Here is a 22,092-nt window from a genome sequence, read left to right as displayed (position 1 = left end):
AGTTGAAATATAGTTCCCTTTCTCAGCACCAGAATTTAACAGGCTCTTTAATAAAATAAAAAAAAAAATATGTGCAAAAGGTGTGTGGCCAGGACTAAGAAACGCAAGAGTGTGACAGCCCTCTTGCCCAGTGTGACTAAGAAGGGCATGGGACCAGGAAACAGACAAAACTGGGTTCTAGTACTTATCAGATAAAATAAACCACTTAGCTTTCCTCTGTGAACTGAAAGAACCAAAGAATCTCCTAAATACTCACCCACGTCTAAGATCCTATGCTTTTATAAAATCAATCAGGCTGTTTCTAGATGACATTTTAAATTTAAAACCAAGAGTTTGTTTACTGTCCCTAATATTGAGTATAAATATTGTCCACTTTTCTTTTGAATTTAAAAACTCAACTAAATTTAGAACGTGTTATCCAAGGACTTCTTACTGAAAAAAAAAGTGTTTACTCTATTAAAATCTCTAGTACAAGTGTTTCTCCCTTAGTAATTCTTAAATATCCCATCCAATAATACTACTTTAGTCTAAGCATCAAATCACTAAGCTTACACTAATAAGTATACCCCTTTTATATATTGGAAACTTAAGGCGCATAGAAAATAAATTGCAATTGCATATGAAGAACTACAAATGTTAACAATTGTTGCCTCCAGCTTGTCTGAGATATCATCTGCCAATATGGCCAGTTGTGATACCAGACAATACATTGAATACGGCAAGTAGAGTGTAAAGACATCATCCTGAAGATCTCAGTCTCAAGGCATGAGTAACAAAGTAGAGGACAGCCACTGATGACAGCTGTCCATTATTACAGGAGTCGAAGAGGTAGGAAAGGGCTTGGGTTTTATTCTTTTTTTTTTAATTTGTCTTGTTCTCTGATAAGGGCATGGAAGTTGACCATTGATTCTCAAAAGGAAACATAGCTGGTTTGATACAGATCTCTCTACAGTATTAGAGTCATCCCACAAACACCAGTTTCAAATGATGATTTACAGAGGACCACAAGGAACAATTTGGAGGAAGTTTATAGGAAGGAAAGCTTTGAGAACTGAACTAGAAAAGGTGCTTGAAAGTAAATCAAATTATGGCATACATTGAATTATGGCATTTATTATTATGTGCAGAGTATGCATGGAATTTTGAACTAAAAGCTGAGGAAGCAAAGGTCTAGAAACTCTCATGCATAGTAAATAAATTAACCCTTTATTCTCTTTCTGTGTTCCTTATATTTGGCAATTTGTTCATACAAATGTACACTGAAAAGGACTAAAAAACCTTTCTCTGCAGTGAAGTATTTAACTATTTGTGCACATGATTCAATGGATGCCTGTAGGAGATTTTCTTTCATATCACGTAAACATAACCAGTATTTCAAAGGCCAAGAATTCTTTGGGTAAAGGAGATGGGTGGTGTCTGTTTATGATGTCAAACTTTTCAAAGCTTATTGAATTGGGAAGCCTTTTCTGTTTCTTCTATAACTTGAAGATTATTCTATTAATATGTTTGGTGAAAAAAAAATGTTGCTAAATAAGTCAGGATCTAATAACTGGATTAACAACTATTTTAAAACCTATGAGTTCAGTATACTGTGTCATTTATGTCCTTGTCTTACTTTCTACTTTAAAATGTTAGTTTTCATTGATATTTTTTATGCTGGAAACTACATGGTATAAGGAAATCAGCTTATCATGAGCAGGTCATCAGTTCTTGAAATATCTGCCCATGATAAAAAAAAATGATTGGAATCCTGTCACCAAGGAAATGGTTTAAAAATCTGTTTATTTCAGTGCCAAATGAAAATCTCAGCTTCAACTAGTTATCTGTATTTTGCAACGACTTTAATTCTTTTGCCCATTCATTCATTACATGGCTACTATATATTAATCATTTAGAAAAAAGAACACCCTAGATAATTTTACAAACCTTAAATATAACTATATGTTTGTGTGTGTTCCTATGCTTTTTTAAAGAGCACATTTGTGACAGGAAGTGAAGAATGGCATAGTCAGGGAAAAATTAAAGAGACACGATGTAATTATCCGAACTGGAATTAAGCCAATTAATAACCCGTGTGCTAACACTACCCTCAAAGTGCTGAAAATGCCGTCAGATATTTAAATGCCCTGGGTGGTCATAGCCAGCAATGTTCACCTCATCCATTTTCAACACCATCCAGGGACATGGCTGACCCTGGCTTCTGAGGAAGGGCTGCCACCTGAAGCAAGCTGCAGAGGTTGTACAGCCCGAGCGCAAGATTCACTCAAGAGGTTGTGCATAGATTTTCAGTTGTTTTCTAATGAAATCAATACACTGGTATTTTATGCATCTGTTCATTTATTCAACACATATTTACTGAATACCTTCCATGTGCCAGCCCAGCATCATGGCTGAGGATGCAGGCTTTAAAGTCAGATTGCCTGGGTTTCATCTCCAACTCCACACTTGCTAGCTGTGTGCTCTTGAGCAAGTCACCTAACTCTTCTATGCCTCGATTTTCTTTTCTATGAAGTGAGAATTGGTAGTACCTAATTCACAGGGGTGTTGTGGCACTAGAGTTTGATGAAAATAAGTACTTACCAGAGTGCTTATCACAAATCAAGTGCTCAGTGATATATTGAATATGATTGTTGTTGTTATTATTATTATTATTAACTAGGAAATATGCCAAAGTCTGGCAACAAGAAGATCAAATACCCCTCAGATAATCCTTGAATTTTAGATTCCAGAACTTAGGGCCCTAAACTTTACTCTTTCGAATAGAAATCTGTGTATTAGATTCCTGATGTACTATGTGTCTTGAACTTGCATGCTTTGACCATAACACACTCAGCACTTCTATAGTATGCAGTTTTGTTTATTCACACCGTCATTGTCTGCCTGCCTCAATAAAAACTACCGTGTAATTAATGACCATGAACTCTGTCTGTATTAACTCATGTCATCCTCAGAATAACTTTAGGAGATGAGTATCACCACCTTATACAGGTAGGGAAACTGAGCCTCTGAGAGCAGCTGCGACTTTCGCACTGTTATAATGGTCCATTTGAGGCTAAAGCTCATTCCCCTTTCACACAGATCACCCAGAACGCGTTCACTAAGGCCTGCACTGTCTTCCCTGGGTTCTTGCCTATCAGGTGCTTTGAGACCTACTGCAGAAGGCCCTGCCGGTGTCAAAATCACTGATTCCTCTTTCCCCTAAATCAACTGATGATGGAGAATGTGTTTTAGACATGCTGCAGCAGCCATTGTTAAAGAGGTTGGCATGCAAATAAACTAAATTACTCTGGCCATGACTTCTCTCAGAGTACTTGCCTTCGAGTGGGCTCCTAGGTGCCTGACATTTCTTTCCGTTTTCTTCTTTTCGCCCTAAGTAGCAATGTCGTTGCTGAAGCATGACTGAGGGTTTTTTGCTTTTATGTACATCACCATTCTTGTTTTAGGACAAGAGATTTAATCTCTCCAGTAACATCTGATGGCACTGTTCTCTTCATAAGCACCTCTTCCCCCTTAAAAGAAATTTTACCTTCAATTATCTGCTGTAAGAGGGAGATTCTTCCTGAATATGATCATGTGTGTCCTAAAAGATACCGTCAGTTACCTGGGTAGATGACGCAGTGTCCCCTTTCTAATTTAGTAACTCGTTTCAATTGAAATATATAGGAAGAGTTGCCTATAGCACATCTTCCAGGTAACAAATGTCATCCGTGACCAAAAACGACACTATAAGCTAAAAGACAACCACTTTCACCCACAGTGTGCCTATATTTTAAAAATGAGCTGTATGAAAGAACCACATCTTTTTACCTGGTGATATATAGCAGATGATATTCACAAAGAGAATTGCAAACTCTGGGAGAGGTCTTTGTAGATCAAACCACTGGTCTTCACCAGCTTGGAGTGTGGCACCAGCTATACCTTGCTGAGACTGGGCCTGTACAATGTTATATTTTTCTGCTTTTCTCTGAGAACAAATTAAGCACTTAAATCCCTAGAATTCAAAATGAACTAAAAAAAAAAAAAAAAAGATTTTTTTTTTTTTTTTCCCCACTTAGCTACTTCGACGTTTTTAAAAATTAGAGGTCTGGGCACTAACTATATAGATGGACGTATCTGGTTATTCTGGAGACAACAGTGATTTCCATACCTGTTGGGCCTGAATTTGTACTGAAAGCTAGAAGTTGGCTCATCTGATAGAAACAGAAACAGCACTGGTGGGCCACTTGAGCCCTGGGTTCTGATGTCAACGCTGCTGTTGCCCTTGTGATTTATTAGCCTGAGTCTCTAGTCCTCAGTTTCCTTATCTGCTAAATGAGGGCGTTGGAGAGATTGAGCTCTGTGGCTTTTCCCGGCTCTGGTACTCTTGGGTCTGCGAATCGCCTTCAGTGTCTGCCATAGTCTGCCTTGCCAGCTCTGTTTGTCACAAAGATTAATCTATTTTAACTGTACCTTGGAGTGCTCCCGGGAGAGGAGGATGGATGGATTGTTTTGCACCTATTATTGCATCAGAACTTTTGCCTTTTTAGACGAGATCGTGCCGTGCCTAAAATCTGTCTGCCTGTCTGCCCACTGACTTTGTCTGTGCTGATCTCTTGCCACGGTGCCTCTTCTTCCAGCATCCATCTCCCTCCAAGATCTAGACTCGGCATCCGACTGTACCTGTCTTGTTCTCTGCAGCATCTGTCTGCTACACTCCTAGACCATCGTTAATAAACTTTCACACATTACACACAGACCCTAATATGTTGGCACCTGCATATAAATATCTACCGTTGATAAAACTAGGGGAGAAAACTCCATTTTTTAAAATAGACCTCTATCTAGTGCGATTTATATTTGCACTTTTTGTTTAGTTGTAAGTTTTAATAGTTCCCCCTTTGAGGATTTGTCAGTACGAGCAGTATTGCTTATCAGAACACACCAACAGTCTTTTTGTAATATTCGCTTTTCCCCTTTGGTTCAGCCGAGCCTGCTGACAGATCATTCAAATTCAATTGTTTTATGTCTAAGCCGAACAGCTAATTAAAGTAGGGATGATTAACCTGACTGGCAGTGTCGCTCTCCCTCTCGCGCGCTCTCTCCCTCTCCCTTTCTCTCTCTCCCTCCCTCCTGTTCCAATCAGTCTTTCTCACACTCTCTCTCTCCTTCCGCGTCTCTCTCTCCCTCTGTCTCTCTCCCCCCCCTCTCTCTCTCCCCCCTCTCCTCTCTCTCGGTCTCTCCCTCCCTCGGTTGGTCTCTCTCTCTCTCTCTCTCTCTCTCTCTCTCTCTCTCTCTCTCTCTCTCTCTGTCTCTTGCTCTACTGTTTTTTTTTTTTTCCTCTCTCTCTCTCTCCTAAACGTGGTCTGCTTGCTGATGGCAGAATGGCACTCGGAGATTTGTGCATTGTGTCTGGTTTCCTACGGGCAGGCTGACCCAGTGCCTCCAGGGACTTATCAATAGACCACTCAGAAGAGACACAGACAGGAGAGAGGAGGAGGGGTGGGGGGAGAGAGAGAGAATCAATATCAAGAATAGAAGGAGCTCCGAAGCCATTTTTTTTTTAAAGAAGTATCGGGACTTGGGAGAGGGTGACAAAGAAGGTTTTTCAAAGAGGCAGTGGAGGAGGTTCTAATAAATTTGGAAGGAAACAGTTCCCTGTCTTGGGAAAAGGAGAACTCCTGACTGATTAGCATTCACACCAGGTATGAGATGTTCGCTACCCCTTATCACTGTGTCGCAACGGAGATGGAAAAGCCTTTTTTTTTTTTTTTTTTTTTTTTTTTAGGAGACTGAGGGAGCATGTATTTCGCTGTGTTTGTTGTTGGGGGGTAAGGGGGTGGTGTGAGATCTGTGGGCATTTGTGTATGGGAGCAGAAAGAATGGAAGCAGTACAACGGGGGGTGGGAAAGAGTATGGAGTATGTTACTGTCTTCCCTGTCTTTGTGCACCCCTGGGGGGTTACCCAAGTTCATTTCTAGCAGGTGGATTTAGACGGGAGTTACTTAACGCTTGACCGCCAGTTTTGAAAAAAAGAAAAAGAAAAAAAACGCTGCTTCCTATGTCTATTAAAGGAAGCTCCAATTTCTCTCTCTCTCTCTCTCTCTCTCTCTCTCTCTCTCCCCCTCTCTCTCTTCCTCTCTCTCTCTCTTCCTGTCTCTCTCTCTCTCTCTCTGCCCCCCCCTCATCTCTCTTCCCCTCTCTCCCTCTCCCTCTCTCTTCTTTTTTTCCTCTTCTAACCAGACAGCGGGAGGGTTCCTGGCTCCCAGCCAGCCCAAAAGCCTCTAAGTGTTTTGCACTTGTTTCAGGGAGTAGCTGCCCGGGGATTTTTCAGCATTTTCACTAGAGAACAAAGAGTTCTTTACAAAGGGAAGGGGTGGTGGGGGGAGTGAGCTTAATGTCTGATATATGTTTTTCTATTTTTATTAGTTTTTCGCCTAAAAAGAGAGAGACAGGAACAGAACATTCACTCTATAAAGACACAAAGACATTCCCAAAGAAATCCAGTTATCTTTTCTCCCCATCACCCCAATATATATATATACATAAAAAATAAAAAGGAAAAAGACTAATTAAGTTGGATATGTTGCTCTTTTCTCTTCTTTTAATCTTTCTAAATCTGACTGTTCTTATGCTCACTCCCTGGTATTTTTTTTTCTACTCACAATAAAAGTTGTTCAGGATACATCCTCTCTTACTATCTCTTTTACCCATTCTGAGTCCCTAAAATCCTGTGGAGCAGAGAACAAGACTCCACAAAATAATCAGTTTAGTGGCAAGAACATCTTCTACTTTTGCCACTTGAGTAAAAAGTTAATTATGGGATTTGGGTTCCCAAAATACCAATGGGGTACATTAGTTCATTTGGTCTCACAAGTTTTTGCATCCGTTTAAAAGGTACCGCTTGTGTCGCTTGTCAGTTATTAAGACAAGGTACTAAAGGAACAGATATTTTGTATTTTATTTTTGTTTCTATTTAATGATGTAAATGGCAAAAAAAAAAAAAAAAACCAGAGAGATTACTGCCCATCCGTGATCTACTAGTTCAAGCGAAATATAGTCTAGACAGAGATTTTTCTACGATTCTGATTGCCACGTAGCTTTGCGTGTTCTCCATTTGATTTTTTTGCCTATGCATGTGTATTTTCACCATGAATTTGTGTTTGTAGCAAACATTCCAGAGTGCTTATCATTTTCAAATTAATGCTCCAACAAAAGAAGAAAGAAATCGTGTGAACTGTCTGTGCAAGATGTGTAAACAATTCCACCTTTTATATATGCTGTACATTTATATCTTTATACTAACATCCTTGAATTGTAAACTCAATGTTTTCTTTCTAAAAGTTTTCCTCCTAATGCATTTATATTTTGATTGCTATTTGAAAATCTCTTTGGGATACTTAATAGACATAAAACTGAACAAGGGGGAAATTCACAAGCACCACAAAAATCCTTAAATATATACTATAGGCAGTACCTAACTACAAATAACTATTTAACTAAGTGGAAACCAGCTACAACAGTTGTTTCAAGGTTCAGAAACTCTTTCCTTTCCTTTTGGTTTTTTTTTTTTTTCATCCACTGAAAATATAATCTTTTTGTCCCTGGGGTGGGAAACTGTAGGGAAAATATAGATATATACATTTTTCCATATTTTTAGAATACGTTTAGGTAACTGCTTCTCAGGGATGTAATACATAACAGGGCAGAGAGTGGTGTCTAGTCAGTAAGCCCTTCTGGCTGGGAGGTGTGAGCGCCTTATGTTTGAAGTAACTTGATAACAAGGAGTCTTTTCGGAAAACCTTAGTGTGTATGTGTTGCCTCAGTAATGACCCATCAGAGAAAAAAACAAGAGCTAGGTGGCCAGTGTTTGCACTTGAACTCGCTGAAAGACATTAGAATGAGGGGAACTTTTGGCAAATCCAAATTTCTCTAGGGTAACTCACTTCTTATAGTGCTTTGCCTTGAGACTTTTCTGTATTTCTGTAGAGATTTTTAATGCTGTTAAGAGTGCTTAAGAAGAAAAAGATCTTTAAAAAGAAAGTCATCAAAATAAGAGAAAAGGAACTCGGTCTTGAAAAAGTTTTATATTGAAAGCAAGAGCCCTTTTTTCTCTTCTTTTTTCCCTTTTACTTGTTTCTGATTTTTTTTTTTTTCTGTCTTGAACTCTTTTGTTGCCATGGGCTGTTGTGTTTGCATTTTTGTTTTTCGCTTGTACTTTTTAGGGGGTGTCTGTTTTTGATGTGACCAGAGGGGTTTATGGAAGAGACAGAGGGGCTCCTGAAGAGGCTCGTATGAAAGCTGCACCAGCCCCTCTCGATCTCAACTCAGGCAGCTCCTATCAGCCAGTCGTGCCGCCAGGAGTAGAGAAAGGTGATAGCTGTCATTCTGCGATTCTTCGTGCATCTGACCTGAGAGTCACACATTCACAGTCGAGGAGAAAAGGGAAAAAAAAATAGAGGAGGAGGAAAGAAAAGCTCTTTGAGCTGGAATACACTGGCTCTTTCTTCCTGTAGGCAATCCGCTCCAGTTCTTGGCGACGTGTCCTGCACTATCAGATATCATATGACTTTTTATTTAGATTCCTTTTCGGAGAATGGCCTGTTAGGACTCTGTTTGTTTTCTTTTATTTAATTTCCCTCTCCCTTCACCCTCTAGTTGTGTGTATCTGTGTGTGAGAGAGTATGTGTGTACATGCATATGTGTGTGCAATTTTTATCTTTGTTTCTGTTCTGTTGATCTGATGCTTTCTTTAAGGACAAAGCTTTAATTATTTCAGTATACTGGTTTAATCATTTGCCAAAAAGAAACCTCCTTCTAGGCGTTTTGGGGGGTCCATTTTTAGACACGTCCATTAACACATGAGGCTAGAGATCCGAAATGCTTGCTGGTCCTGATCGGTGTTTAGCCCACTCTCTCACCTTAATTTCACCCTCCCCCTCATCAGCATGCACAATAGTATAAGTTAGGAAACACCTGTGCTGAGTTGAGAGGGAAATTAAAGTAGAAGCAACTTATTCAAATCTGCACTCCTAGTTTCACTTTAATAAACTTTTTTTTTTTAATATCGGGTTGTTTTTTTTTTTTTTGGCACCCTCTGCTGAGCTTGAAAGTGTCAGAAATACTGAACGATGTGTCTGTGGAGCTTTTCTGAGGCCAGATGAGCACCCCTGGAAAGTAGAGCAGGGGCTGAAAGTCATTCAGAGACTTACGTGAGAAATTTAAATAAGGTCTAGGAGATCTGTGGGCCATGCAGGGTTTGGTGATAGATGATAAAATGGAATACTTAGGGACACTCAGGAGGAGAAAGAGGAAAAATTCCCAGCCAGGGGGAACAGGGATTCCTGCTGCAGTAATTAGGACTTTAAAACCCGTATTTGATCCAATTTTTATTTTGTATAACTCAAAATTTAATGGATATGTGATTGCCTTCTTCTCCATGCCTGCTATGAAAAACAGGAAATATACTGACATTATTCCTGGGTTTCTCCTGTATTTTTGATATATTTCTTTTTCAGTTTTCAGGAGTTCAGATTTTAGTTAGCAAAAGTAAAACATAACTTCTCTAGATATGCAAGAGTTGTCTGTGCATTATTCTTATCAATGCATAACTTATGTATACATAATATATCTTGTTTGTATCAAGATTTTTTTTTTTTGTATAGTAACAAACATGACTGCCTAGAAGGTACAGATGACCATTAAATTCTTTAAACTCATAGTTTTTAGTTCCTTGTTACTCTTTTCAAAATTATTTTTTTTATAGATCTCCAATTTCGACTGCCTTATCTTAGCCCGAGGTAGATTTTGTTGAAACTTAGAGCAAATTTTATTCCACCTCTTTAAGAGTACCCAAAAGGGAAAAGAGAACTAAATTTTCGTTCAACAAAAAATTTTAGAAGCCCTTTTTTCCCCAGCGGAAAACTCCAAAACAGCTTTGTCTCAGAACGTTAAACTTGGCATGGATCAGAAATGTGAGTTTTGCTTTGTTTGAGGAAATTTGTTTTTGAAACAACAATGTTATAAATATTTTTAAATTGTCTGCTGAGCATGCGCTGTATCTGACTTTATTCATAGTTTTAAACACACACCAAAGTGCAGTCTTCTGAATGGCCACAGGTAAGGCTGTTGATTTGTAAGATCTTTCTGAAAGCCACCTTCTGTGAGTCTACTCAGTTTTCCAGAAGGGAAAAGGGCAAGAGCTGAGTTTAGACCTGGATTCCTTTCTAAAAACCCTAGAGCAGAAGTAGATTCCCCCTTTAAGGCTTGCACATTATACTTAGGGTAAGTACTATTCAACTTTCCTTTCTTATGGGAGTCGCCTGCCTTAACTTTTCGGCTTAATACTAGCAGAGTGAAATAATAAAAAATTGAACTCAGTGAGGTATTTGACTGAAGTAGAAATTTTTAAGAGCATCTATTGTGTATAAATTTGGGGATCCGAGAATTTGCCAGTGAGATGATAGCAGCTCTGTGCTTACAGAACAAGGATGTGCTAGTCTGAACATGTCTGATCTCATCTGGAATCGAAAGCTAAATCTAAATCTAGGTGGGCCTGTAATAATACCAGAAAAAGAACACATGTATCTTTTGTGCAACCTTTTTTTTTTTTTTTTTTTTAAGCAAGGCTTCCAAAGGGAGTGACAAAGAAGTAGGTTCTCCTCTTGCTGAATCAGTAGTCATACTTTGCTCCAGAAAATATATATTTCCAGTTGTTTTGTGTTGTTTTGTTTCATTTTCTTGTTGTCATCCCTGTGGAAGTGTATTCTTTCCTGTCGGTGATTATTAACACTTTCCATTTTTTAAAATGCTTTATCTCCATTAACTCTGTTTGATGTTTCCTCACTTGCTTACCTTTTTCAAGTCTGCGATGACCCTCTCAGGCTTTGCAGTTCTTATTGATTCTTGTCAGACTTTATTTATTCATTAGCTGTTTGTTATAGTTATGATGGAGATAATCTCATTTTTCAGGCCTTTATAACTATCCAAATAAATTTCATTTTGAGGTGAAATTTCTCGTAGTTTTTCTTGACTCAGAACTGAACTTGTGTCTTGCAGAGGCTTGAAGAAAAGCCAATTAGCCGTTTTTTGAGAACTAAATATTCTAAGAAATGCAAATGAAATTTTTTACAAAATACATATTGTGCATCTATGCAGTGCTTTTCTATTTTTTCTTTCCATGATTTAAAACAGAACTTGAAAATGAAATATATTTTTTTAAAAGAAAAAAAAAACCCAGCCCCAGGTTAATTTGATACTTTAAATGCCCAATTTAAAATAATTCAAAGTTTTCATTTCTATGTAACATAGCATCTTTCAATGTCAGTCAATAATACTTTGTGCAAATACACATACAGACACACACACACACAGAGCTTCATTTTACATTTATTTTAATTCTATTTCTGCATAAAAGAGGATTAGCATTCATCCAAACTTTTATTAATTTATTACATTTTAGTATTTTTCTATAATTTAAAAATCCAACTAACTGTTGCCTCCCTCTTATTATTTAATATGTGTATATACTTATTACTGTCTTTTTGTATTCTAATAATTTAGCTTAACTTATAAAGTATTTTTTTGTCTTACATACCCTTGAATCTTACGCAGCTATATTAACATTCAGGTTTATTCAGATACGATTTGCTTTGTTCCGTATTAAAAAGTTTTTTCTTTTTTACTTTCTCAATCTAGCAAGACTATGGCTACTTTTTCTTATATATGATTTCTATATGTCTTCAGTATTCTGAAGAAGGAACTTTGTAACCTCATGATGCCCTGGAAAGCTTTCAAGCAAGTAGAAGTAATCTTTACCTTGCTGCTCCCCAGTCTGTTTGCTGTCACTGTACCACCCCTTGCCACCAGCAACCCTGAAAAAACAACAATAATAAACACGATATGATAACTTTTCTGATCATAGAACCAGGAAATACCAAAGAAAATCGTGGCATATGTAGGAAAATGCCAAGCGCTTCCCCAGTCAGATCAGCTGTTTTTGTACTTTTTTTTTTTTCTCTCTCCTGAATTTTGTTTGTGACTTTTTTGGCTTGCTGAAGCATATCCCCATAATCTTACGAAGCCACAGCAAATTCCCAATGCCACAACAACACTGTGCAACTGGGGAGAGCCCAGAAGAGCTGATCCTGGGTGGCTGCAGACTTCCCTAGCGATGATGCAAGGCAAGAGGAATAAGTAGGCTACTCTTCTCTTTGCTTCTTACCTGGGCTGCCAATGGGTCAGGTAGAGTGAATTTTTTCTGTTGCTTTCCCGTCAGCTATCTGGGGCTTTTCTTTCTATTACCAATGGTTTTCTACCTTTTCCCAAGTATGATTCATACAGCAGAGCATCCCATTTTTCTTTTATGTTGAAACATGGAAAGCTTTGGAGATTGGGAAGGGCAAAGGAAAGAGGCTCGGGGTAACTGGAAAGTATTCAAAATGGTATCAGACTCAAAGCTGTTTGGGGGGTCTGTAACTTTTCAGTTCTCCTCAGAGTCTTTAAGAGGTTGAAAGTAGTGAATGGGATAACTATAGGGTACAAACTGTGATCTAACTGATTCAGTAGATGGAGCTCTTCCCCCTAAGTCTGTATTTAAATTAACGTCCCACTCTGGTGTGTGTGGCTCTCTGTTTCAAGGTGTGTCATGCTACACACGGAAAATCAAGGGCTTAGATTGCCAGAGAAGAGATTTTGTGACTCTTCAAAAAAGAGTAAGCATTTCGCTCTGAAACACGAAACAGCGCAGGGGAGAAGTAAGGATGGGGTGGGAAATGAAGGTTGTATATCTTAATTTCTCCCTATGTTTGTTGATGTTCTTAAGTGTGAAGTTAAATCATAACAGTTTTTTAAAAAGTGATTGTTACTGTAAACATAGAAAAGTGTATTGTAACATATAAGATTTGGACTGTGTTGGTTACAAATCTTCCAGGCTATATAAACTGTGCAGATCTCCTCTGATCTGATTCTGCAAAGGAATCTTAATACTGTAATGCAGTTGTTTCATCCAATTAGTCTAGGGAACCTGGCTGCAATGTGACAAATTCTGAATTGTGACAATGCAGAGGAGGGCAAAGCAGCGGTGTTAGGACGGTTCCTTTATGGAAGCCAAAGTATTTTCAGCGATAACTGAAAATAGATCTTCAGTGTATCTGCTTTAATATGGAAAGAACTACTTGTTTATTTCTGTTTAAATTAATTGAAATGAATAATGGCATAAAATTTGCATTGGTGTTATATTATTCTCAGTAACAATAGGATAAGTTTGATCATGTCCTTCCCTGGTACCGGATGGGAAGATATATGTATTCTGTATGTAGTAAATGATCTTTCTTAGTGGAATGTCTTCTCCCAGATTGGAGATATTACTGAATATCTCTTGTAAATCTTGATAAGATCATTTGGCCAAAGTAGAACTGGGCTTGGCTTTAGTACCAAAAGAAATAGCATTTTTAAGGGACTTGGATTTCCTTTGCATACCACGTGTCTGAGTCCAGTACAGTCCAGGAAAATAGAGAGGATGAGATGAAATTATTCCTAAGCAGCCGACGTAGGCCAAACACTGAAACAGTGCCAACCTGGACCAATCAGGCCAGCTTCTCAGAAGATACATGCTTTTGTCAAACACTTACATGAAGAGAAAGAGGGGGAAGCCCTTGAAATTGCATTCATATGAATGATTCTTCCCTAATTTCAATAAAGTCCATAGCAATAGATGCAAATTTTTATTTTTTTTTTCTTGAAAAGTAGAAAATGTTAGTTTTCTTGTCCAGCTAAGGATCTCTGAATGCTGTACTCTGACATCTTTTGAACAAAACTATCCTTCTGAATTTAAGCAAGTGAAAAACTTCTCACAGAGAGCAAAGAGTAAAATTGATGGAAACTCAAAATCAATTCCAAACCCATTTCTGGCATGATGAGAATAACATTTGTGCTGTGTTTAAAGCAGTTTAAAACAAGAAAATGATAAAATGATCAATATACTTAAAGCCAAAAATAACCAGGAGAAAACGATCTGTAATCCATTCCTAGACCTGAAACTCTACACTTTTGATTGAACATGAAAATAAACAAATGTATCTTTTATAAGGTGGCATTTGTGAGCCTTATAATATAGAGAAATGATGAGATGCCATGCTTTCAACTCTACTTAAGCTATGTTTTCAGAGTTTAGCCAAAAAAATTTTTCTAGACTCAAACTATTGTAGATTTATCTATTTGTACACACCCTGACCGTAGAAAGAGCTAAAGTTGAGGAATATATAGAAGGCCACAGTGGTCTGCATTGCCACTTCACAGTCTATGTATATTCTTTATCTTGAAAAAAATGAGGTTAAAGCTACAGCAAAAAATATTTTAGGCTATATCTGAGAGTCAGTGAATTAGTCACTGTGGACAGACTGAATTCTCTTCAAAAATACCTTGACCCCTAACTAATTTATTAAATTCAACACACACCTAAATATAAAGCATGTTTATTTTCTCCTTATTGCTTTACTATATTGGAAGACTAATTTGACATCAATATATTTTGAACCTATGGATTCTAGGTCAGTGAAATGCCACTTTCCAGGTTTCTAAAAACCTCTCTAGACTTAAGGTTTTGCCCCAAAGAATGATTTTCTACCAGTCTTTCCAGAGTCATTTGACTGGCTATTTATTGATCAGATAAAATGAAATTGTCCTTCTGGATGAAGAAATCCTGGCTGAAAAATTAAAATGACAACAAATCACATAAGCACATTTAAATTCCGTTGACCTAAGGTGCAGTAGGAATGATGATAATTCTAATGAGCACTGTGACGAATGTAACTACAAAGAAGCATGCTTGATTACATCAGGAAGAGTGACCTCAGTGGCCAAGGTCAGAAGGGTGAGATACAGAAGTCATGACAGAGTGGGAGCTAATGATGAAAGTTATTGGAGATGCTTAAAGCTTATATCTGGCTGTGGAATTAACAGATACCAAAAAAAAAAAAAAGAGTTAATTTTAAAAGTAGATAGAAAGGCAATACTTCTTCATTCTAGAATCAGAATTTGCTTTTGCAGAGAATTTTAACAACCTCCTAAGCTTTGGCTGTGGCTGTCCAGTGTGATAATAGTTGTAAAGAGCTGTTATGTACATTTGCTTAAAGATTCATGTAAGTGTAATTGTTATAGCAACTTATGCTATTGTTTGAAGTTGAAAAGCTCCGCTTTGAGTGTCGACAAAGCAAGTGTCAGCATCATAGAATCATAATCATGGCATCTTAGAGCTTGAAGGAGCCTTAGATATCTCAATAAGGATGAGTGAATTATCAAACTCTACAGAAAAGAACACTGAATATCTGGTGCAAGACCATGCAGAATTTTTTTAAATATGTATTTCATATATTATGACTTACATTTCGAAAATGCTATTTAAAATAAAAGCTTAAAAAGCAGAGAAACTGTATCTCCATAAATTCATCTTGACTAGTGGTGCTATACATTGGATTCTGTAAACCAGTGGTTCTACAGAGAAGAATGGCAAATTTTTGGAAAAGCACAAGATTTTATTTTCACAAGAGGGGCAGGCTGTTCAACAGAAGAAGAAATGCTCTTTGAGCTTATACCATGCTAATAAGAAAATGTAAACAGAGAAATGATAAAACTTTCTCAAGATGAGGAAGGCAAATTGTACTACAATTCAAGTTTTCTAGCTACTACTCTATATCCTAAGCCTGACCCCCTAAAACAAATTTCTAAAATAAAAAAAAATTCCAGAAGTAGTTGAAGAAGAAAGCAGGGTAACCAAGACTTTAGGATTCCTATTTTGATACCAATAACCCTACTATATATTGGGCAAGGGTCAAATATGTGTGATAAGGATACAGCATTCTGGGAAATGAAAGAAATTGCACCCACCCTGGGACTCCCTGGACACCCTCTGCTCCTAACATTGCTCCCCCTACATAATCCTCATATCCCCTCCAAGGTAAGCTTGTATCTTGTTTCTCTTCTTCCATCTATTCCCACCAATGGAAAAAAAAAAAAAAGAAAACAAATTTTTTTTGAGAAATTGTAGTTAGAAAATACTTTAGAAAGAAGTCCTTCTTTTTAGAAATCTTCCTGTACAGATCAATATATCTTACCGTGTTATCAAAATATGACTTCTAATCAGAAATATGACTTCTAATCAGAAAGTGCTTGTCTCCTAAGCACACTCTACATTCCCACGCCCCTGTTCCTTTTCCCCTGGTAGTCCCAAGCAGAAGCAATTCTGCCGTCTTTATTTCTACAATACTCTGTCCTTTAATGGCTTCTGTCACTCCTTATAGATTAGCCATTTGTGTGTTTATTTATAATGTAAGGAACAGGTCTGTGTAATTTGGGGTAATGCCCTTAATTTCGCTGGACCTCAGTTTCCACATCTGTAAAGGAGAAAATGAACACTACTAACAACCTTGCTGGGAAATTGTAAGAATTCCTGAAATGGAGTATATAGAAGGCTTAGCCCCGTGACTAGAGAGTAGTCATCACTCAATATCATTGTCGTTGTTACTGCTACTATTGTTAAGATTCCTTTTCCCTTCAAGCAACAATCACAATTACTGTTACATAATAGAAACTGAATAAAACTGTATCCAATCTTTTATACAAGTCCATAGGTCCCATTACTTCCTTACAAAAATCTTTCCATTTTTTTCCTGGAAGTTTAGAATAGTCAGCCCTGGCTGACCTGTGGATACCATAAAAGACAGCAGTATTGCTCACTCTAACCTGTCGGTTCTGCCTTCCCTTTCAGGTTCCCCACAGACCCCCCAACCGTGCAGGACTGCTCTTTGAAGCATCTCCAGAAGTGTCAGCTTATAGTTCTGGTTCATGTGATTAATGAGCTGGTTATACCTCTGTCTGCAGCCTGAACTAGAAACTTTCACTTTGGAGAGCAGGTCAAGATATCGAATTTAATTTTAGTTGCATCTGTTATAAGCCAATTGTGTATTCATTACATTTATAGATTCCCTCTCCAGCCATATATTTTCATGGCTGTTGAGAGCACCTGAATCTGTGTTGAATGTCTTTAGATTTTACTTTGGGGACCAGAAAATGATACAGTGAGACATTTTTGATAGCTAGCTGTCATCTTTGGCATTTTTCTCTTTTAGTGTCTAATTTGGTATGTTTGAAGAAGGGGGCAAGTATAGAATTTTTTGTCTTAAGTTGAATATGGTCTGATAATTCTGTGTCAATGAAATCTAGGGTCAATGCGGTTCATCTTCACATTTCTGTTTTCTGGGCGTACAACTCCATTCTGTGGAAATGAGAGACTTCTAAAAATGGGAAATGAAAAATAACTTGGGGCATGTCGGGACAGAGATATAGCATTAAATGTATAGTCAACTGTAAGCAGGATGGCCTACAAGGTGGACTTGGAATGTGTATGGACCTGCCTGGTTCTTTGGGGTTACAGTGAATAGTGAGAAAATTTAAAGGGGCAGGTCACATGACCATAGTCAAGGAGATCCTGACGGCAGGGTGTGTTCAAATCAGGAAGAATGCTGCATCTTTATCAGCCAGAAGTTCCATTTATTTGAGAGCGAGTTGGTATTTGTGAGGGGAACAAGGTCACATTTAGTAGAACTGGTAATTCAGTAAAGGGTTCTGACTTTCCCAGAGTAACAGTGTTGGCATCAAGAGAAGAAAGTTTTGCAGATTTCTCTGTGTGCACTTGCTGTTACTGGTGTTCCTGGTGGGTGGCTGAATCATCCTGATGGCATTCAACAGGAACCAGCTGCTGAGAATATTAAAATGCAAGCATTTATTCCTCTAGAGAGACAGTAGCATCTGCAAAGTTTTCCTATCTTGATAGTACAGATAATCCCAGGGAGCATTCTCTAGTAGTTTTAACTCTCTATTCATTTATACATTTTCATTTTATCATTATTGTCAGTATCTCAAATTCCAACAGGAGAGAAGAATGCCTGAATCCACACCAGGTTGTAGAGACAGATAGAAAGCACTTGGCCAAGGACGTGGGATTGCCTCTTGGGCTTTACCTTGAATTGTGATTCTCAAGAGAAGAAATTAGCATTTTTCTCCCTTGACTTATCTTCACAGCAAAGGGCTACCATACTCTTAGTCTTCAGAGCTCCACCAGCAGGAAGGGACAGTCTTGGACTTCCCCACCCTCAATACAGACTTCATTGGAGCTTTCCTTTTTACTCGTTAAACTTGTGAATTTGTTCCTCTCCTCATGTGATATTGTTGTCTTGTTTTGTTGAGCTAGCAACAACAGTTGGGGGGAAAGGGCAGTGCAGAAAGAAAGTTTGGACTCGGTAATCAACAAGGTCTTTTCCATCTCTAATATTTATGAATAATGTATTGAACTGATGGAAAAAAATGTTGAATATGTTCATTATGACTTATATTCACCAGTGTGTTGCCTGGAATATAAAAGAGCAAAGCAGTTGCAGCATAACTAGTTCCTTACAATAAACGTGCTGGTACGACAGAGCTCTGTAGCCTTTCCTATTCCACTGTGTGTCGTCCCCAGACGCATGCTCTACATGACTGAGTGCCAACTGCAGACTGGATACAGGATGGGATGACAGCCAGCCCAGGTTCTGTAGGGAACCGGGACGGTCCTTGTGGAGCCTGGGTCCTAAACAGCAGCAGCTTGCTGGAAGGTCTTGACTGAGCAGTCTCCATTAAGAGAAATCACTGAAGCCAGTTTCACATCTCAGACGCCACTCGGGTGCTGTTACACTGCTGGGCTTGCAGTGCTTATCATCAGAAAAGAAACATCATTTTGTCCCTTCGTTAAAAAAACAGTTGGCATGGGTAACAAGTTTCTTGGCAATATTGCATTCTATTATAAAGGACTAAGAGTGATAGATATTTCAGAACTAAGTAACTCATCACACTTACCTTCAAATTTTATTTTAAATCATTCTCTATCAGTTTTCTTTCACAGTTGTGTTTTGTTTAGGACTTAGTAAAACTAAATTGTATTTCCCAAGGATTTTGTGAGATAACATTGTGAAACATTAACCAGAAGCATGAAAAGAGGCAAGAAGTTGAGGATATTTTTTATTCACATAAATAATTAGCAAAATAGATGATAAAGAATTAAAGTGATAGCAAAGCAGTCTTTTCTTGGCCAAATAACAGTCAGACCAATATTTTAAGTCAAATATAGCACCATGAGCATTATGCAAATATGTACCAAAATAGAGAAGGACTACCTGAGGTCAAGAACTTAGAGCATATAGCTCTAGCGTAGAACAGAGGACAGCTCCAGGTTGCAGCACTTCAGAGAAAGGTGCAGCAGAAAGGTTTGGCCCGTGTCTGAAGTCCCAGGAGGACAGCAGAGAATTGACAAGTGTGTTCTGCCTCAGAGAAGCCTTTGCTTCTTCTTAAGTCAACTCAGAACCAGTAGACTAGCTCTTATGAATGGTGAGTCCAAAACCTCACTTGTACCCATATCAACTGACATTAACGCAAACCCACTGTTTCAGCATTATGTATCATTATTACCTTTCAGAGATGATTTTTTTTCCTTATGCTTTCTGAAGAGCTAAAATCCATCTGAACTCATGAAGAGCAAACATAAACCTACAGCAGCCACATTTACCAATAGTTTATAATGATCTCAGAGGGGAGGAAGAAAGAGGCAGAAGAAAAGAAAGAAGTGTAAGATCTTTTTTCAGGAAAGTTGCCTTGCCAAACATTTAGATCAAGTTGCTCAAAAGCAATAATGTCTACACAATTCCAGAGTGGTAAAACCCGAGGACAGATGTGACAGGTTTTGTTGGTTTGTTTTTTTTTTTTTTCATCTCCACCCTTCCTTATAGGACAAATCACTTACCCTGTCTATGTAATAGTGTATTTGTCAAATAAATAGAAAACCATCTATCCTCATCTCCTTCACAGCGGTATTGCTAAGGCTGATTGTGCACACATATATAAATGTATATATTATAGCTATCTATTTCCAGCAGGGGAGAATGATTTCAAAGTAAATGGATCAGGATTTTATATATGCATCTGTGGTGAAGGTCAATCACTATATTTTTTAAGATCTCTTCTGCTAATTACCAGTTGTTAAAAATGTTAGTGGCTCCATTTTGTCCGACTCCTTGCAACCCATGGACTATAGCCCTCCAGGCTCCTCTGTCCATGGAATTCTCCAGGCAAGAATACTGGAGCAGGTCACCATTCCCTTCTCCAGGGAATCTTCCCAGACCAGAGGTCAAACCCAGGTCTCCTGCACTGCAGGCAGATTCTTTACTGAGTGAGTCACGAGGGAAGCCCTACCAATTGTTACAACACTTCAAAATGATGACCAAGCCTATATCATCTCTGTGGAATGGAAGGTATTTTGAAAACTAAGTGTAATTAGACAGAGTCAAATGCATTTCCATCTACTTACGGACCCTAGTGGCCTTACTCAAGGCAGTACAAACCTGTTAAGCAAAACAAAAGATATCTTTTTTAAGTCCTAAATCGAGGTCTAGTATCAAAGTATAATTCTGGCTGTAAGACATGAACTAGTTCTCTATATTAGACACGTTTTTTAGAAAATGGAACAGGGATATATAGTTAGGGGAGGGTCAGCGTCAGCCCACACAAACATCCCAGGCATCTGCCCGGGCTCTTGGTCTGTCCCTGTGAGAATCAGGCTCAGTATATATAAAGCCCCTAAGGCCATTGGGAAAGAGGCCACATTCATCTATTCGGTACTGCTGTTATTCTTTTGATGTTCATCTTGGCTATTTAATCTCTGCTTTCTATATACAGACCTCAGTGGAATGATAATGACGTGAGGAGGGCAGGTGAAGATAAATAAATGTGATTTTTTAGACATGACCATTACCCTCTAATAGCTTTTCTCTGGCCCATTCCAAGCATCCAGGAAAGAGAAACTTAGCTTCCACGGAGAGTGAAGTCATAGCTCCAACTTAGCATAATGAGACAGACTGACAGAAAGAGAGAACAAGTACACAGCTAGTGAACCCAGCGAGTTTCTACTGGGCTAAGACCAGGTTCTCCTGTTTCCTCTATTTTTTCCTAACTGAAAAGACTTATTGTGGTAATTCACCTGTTTTCTGAGCCTGTATGCACATGCCCAAGACCTGCTCAAGGTAAGGCCAGAAAGAAATCAGGGGTCGGACTTATATCCAGGAAACTCAACTTCTTTTTCATTATTTTTGCTTGTTTTTCATTTTTCCAGGGAGATTTGTATTTTTACGTCTCAGTTCCCAGTCACTGATATCCTGGGCATCCTTAGGTTGTAACAGAAGTGGGGATTAGTGGCTGTAACAAATGGAGCAGAAGCCAGCACAACTGCAATCTATCAAACATGTTGGCAGATAATTCTGATCCTCCCTGCAGAAATCAGTTGCGTCCGCACCCTAAGAAGACAGGGTGAGCTGAGAGTTTTGAGAGTGGGGCTGCATCTTCCTTACTTTAGTCCTTGGTGACAGTGGGGCTAGAATGCCTTGGTGAAAGCAATACAGCTCGAATTAAGACCACCTTCTTGTCTGTACAACCTGTGCAGTCACACCGAGCCCTGCACTCAGAAGGGCCCTTGGTGTGGTTTAATGCGCTGCTATTGTTATAGTCTTGAAATTCTTAATGATTTTTAATAAGGGATCCTGCATTTTCATGTTACCTTGTGCCCCACAGATTATATAGCCGATCCTGCCTGGAATTTATCTTTTCCTAGCATGCCAACTGAAGGTATCAGTCACATATCCTCTTCTACTGAAAATGAACCCCTTTCTCAATTTCTCAAATGCTAATTCCTGCATTCAACTCGGAAGATTTCTATCTGTACATTAGGTTTCAAAAGAACCCATCTCTCCTTCTTTCCTGCAAACACCTCAAGCTGGTTATCATCCAGATGGTCTTTTGTTTGTAATCAGAAATGTTGTAGTGGTCTCAGCCAAATATTATTTTTGCTAGAGATTGATACTTGGGAGAAATAGTTGTGGTAATGAAGTATTTGCCTGTTATTGAATAGTTAAAATAGACTTCAACGATTCAATGGAGATTTTAAACAGGACATGTAGCGTAGACTAGGAGTTTCCATCCATTGTGTGATCAAACACATCCATGGAAGCTAAAAACAATTCCATCTCCCAGCTCTAGCCT

The 22,092-nt window shown here is 38.4% G+C and overlaps 1 protein-coding gene across 14 annotated transcripts in view; it reads left to right on the top strand.

Annotated features, from left to right (window-relative positions):
- The window catches only part of ZBTB20 (zinc finger and BTB domain containing 20), an 848,072-nt gene that overhangs the window by 708,850 nt on the left and 117,130 nt on the right, over window positions 1-22,092 (top strand). The window contains exon 1 of one of the 14 annotated variants that reach the window (XM_018040492.1): window positions 5,338-5,681. The exons of the other annotated variants lie outside the window; for them this stretch is intronic. The gene's annotated coding sequence lies outside the window, so the exon portion shown is untranslated. Of the gene's footprint in view, window positions 1-5,337; window positions 5,682-22,092 lie in introns of those variants that run through there. 14 annotated transcript variants of the gene reach the window in all.

This window comes from Capra hircus, chromosome 1 (assembly GCF_001704415.2).
Source record: "Capra hircus breed San Clemente chromosome 1, ASM170441v1, whole genome shotgun sequence".
In the NCBI taxonomy this organism is placed as follows: Eukaryota; Metazoa; Chordata; class Mammalia; order Artiodactyla; family Bovidae; genus Capra; species Capra hircus.
The sequence above is the reverse complement of the archived record's forward strand: the minus strand, read 5'-3'. Positions and strand labels throughout refer to the sequence as shown.